The sequence below is a fragment of the Zonotrichia albicollis genome, unplaced genomic scaffold, assembly GCF_047830755.1.
Source record: "Zonotrichia albicollis isolate bZonAlb1 unplaced genomic scaffold, bZonAlb1.hap1 Scaffold_135, whole genome shotgun sequence".
Taxonomy (NCBI): Eukaryota; Metazoa; Chordata; class Aves; order Passeriformes; family Passerellidae; genus Zonotrichia; species Zonotrichia albicollis.
This window is the reverse complement of record NW_027428354.1, coordinates 220001-222500: the sequence shown is the minus strand read 5'-3', so window position 1 is coordinate 222500 and position 2500 is coordinate 220001. Positions and strand designations below refer to the sequence as shown.

Genomic DNA, 2500 nt, shown 5'->3' with positions numbered 1-2500 from the left:
AGCGGCAGCACGGCACGGTACCGCCGCGGTACCCACCCGCAGACAGCCGCCCGCTCGGGGTGGAAGGCCGGGGGCGAGGCCCGCGCCTCGCCCTCCCTTTTCTCGCCCTTTCTCTCTCGCTCTCTCTCTCTCTCGCCTTTCTCTCGGCCCTCGGCGGCGCTTTCGACGCCGTCTCTCGCTCTACCCCCGGCCGCCGCCGCCGCCGCCGCATCCGCGGCGCGCGGCCCCGGCGAGGACGAGCTCCGCCCCAGCGGCTCGCTCCGGGAGCGGGGAGCTACGGAGCGCTCCCCGAGTCTGCATTTAGGGGGACGAAGGCCCTGCGCGGCGACGGCCGTCGACCGGCGGCCGCGACGACGACGGCGACGCGCGCCGGGCCGCAGGCAAGGGATCGGGGCCGCCGAGGGAAACGCTTCCCTCGCCCGACCGCCCGACCGCCTTCCCTCCGGGCACCGGCGGCACGCCGCCGCCGCCGCCGCCGCACCGCCGCCGCCGGACCGCCCGCCGCGGGCAACGGGCCTGCGAGGCGACCCCAGCCGCGCCGCCGGGGTGGCCCCCGGACGGCGATTGATCGTCAAGCGACGCTCAGACAGGCGTAGCCCCGGGAGGAACCCGGGGCCGCAAGTGCGTTCGAAGTGTCGATGATCAATGTGTCCTGCAATTCACATTAATTCTCGCAGCTAGCTGCGTTCTTCATCGACGCACGAGCCGAGTGATCCACCGCTAAGAGTTGTCTGGCTTTCGGGCGCCGCTCGCCGCCGAGCGGCCCCTTTTTGTCTCTCGCGCCGAGGACGCGCGGGCGCGCGCCTGGCTTCGACCGTACGAGCACACACGACACTGAGAAACGGGAGAAACCCACGCTCCGAAGGACTGCCGAGAGGGCGGGGGAGCCCGCGCCCCCGACCGCCTCCCCCCCCGCGAGGGGAGACGCCGACCTCACGTGCCGTCTTTCGGAGGCGGCCCAGGCGCCCGGGCTCGGCCCGGCCTCCGCGCGGAGGGCCGGGCGGCGCGCGCCGGCACGCGGGGGGCACGGCGGCCCGCCCGCTCTCGCTTTCACGGGAACGACGCAACACACGGCTCGGCAACGCGGCCGGGGGCGCGGCCGTCGGCCCCCGCGCACGCCGGCTCCCCCGGCGGCCGCCCCCGCCGCGGGGGCTCGCGGAGCGCGCCGCCGCGCCGCCGCGCGGCCGGCTTCCCTTTCTCTCTCCCAGCGGCCTTTCGCCCGCTCGAGACGGCGCGCGGCGACGACCGTGCCGCCGGCGCGCCTCCCCCCGGCGGGACCGCTCCCGCCGGGCGGGCCGGCGTCCGGCGGACGCGCTCCGCCGCCGGCCCCGGAGGCGGACGCCACCGAGAGCCGAGCCGGCGTTCGCCAGCGCCCGAGGCCTGCCGGAAGGCAGACCCCGCCGCCGCCGCCGGGGCCGCGCTCCCGGCACCGCCGCCGCCGCCTCCCACCGCCGTGGCCCCCTTCGCCTCGGCACGCGCCCGGCGGAAGGCGTACGGCGCTGAGCCGGGGGGCAACGCCCGCTCTCCTCGTTTTCACGCGGAGACCGGGCGGGGGAAGCGCCCCCGCGGCCGCCCGCACGCCTTCCTTCGGCCCACGCGCGGCCGAGAAGGGCGACGGGGGACGCGACGTGCGGGGCCCGGGACGGGACCGCCGCCGGCCGCGGCGGGCGCCCTCCGGCCGACCGTCCCCCGCAGGGAAGAGGGGGACACCCGTCGAGCGGCGCCGCCGCCGCTCGGCACGGGGTCGCCCGCGCTCGCGGGCCTCCGCCGACGGAGGGCCCGCCGGGCGCTCGCCCCCCGGGCGGGCGGGCGATCGAGCGGGGGGGACGGCCGGCGGACGGCGCCGCCGGCGCGCCTTCGAGGAGGAAAGGCCGTCGAGGGAGAGCGATAGGGGCCGGACGCGCGGGACGCGGCGCCGCGCCCGCGAGACGCCGCAACGGCGGCGGCTCCAGGAGAGAGCGCGGCGGACCCCGGCGGCCGCCACCCCGCGGCCGAGGAAAAGGCAGAGAGCGGGCGCTCTCTGCCGGCGTCGCCCGTTACGACGAGGCGGGCGGGTCGGCCCCCGCGGCCGACCGCGCGCCGCGGCCTCTCCGCAGAGGCCGGGCCGCGGAGAGGGGGGGGCAGGGCGCCCCTCCCCGGCGCGGCGCGGTTACCCCCGCGCGCGCGCGCGCGGCGGGGGCGACGACGACGACGACGGAGGGAGCGCGGCCGGCGGCCACGGACACCACCGCAGGAGCTACGGGGAGTAGCTGCTCCCCTACCCCTCAATGGCGCCGCGCCGCCGCCCGGCAACACCCGCCGCCGCCGCCGCCGCCGCCGCCGCCGCGGGGCCCACGGCGGGCCGCGCCGAGCCGCCCGAGTCTTTAAACCGCCGCCCGGCTTCGCCGGCCCCCTTTCGGCCCCCGCCGCAACAGCGTTTGACGACGCCGAGGGGGGAAAAACCTGAGGGAGAAACCGCCGAGGCGCGGAGCGCTAGGTACCTGGCCCTGGGGCGAGGGAA

The 2500-nt window shown here is 79.3% G+C and overlaps 1 non-coding gene across 1 annotated transcript; it reads right to left on the bottom strand.

Annotated features, from left to right (window-relative positions):
- Window positions 1-576: 576 nt before the first annotated feature.
- LOC141727535 (5.8S ribosomal RNA) lies at window positions 577-729 on the bottom strand. Its single transcript, XR_012578530.1, has one exon. It is a non-coding gene; the product is annotated as a 5.8S ribosomal RNA (ribosomal RNA).
- Between the last annotated feature and the right edge of the window lie 1771 nt (window positions 730-2500).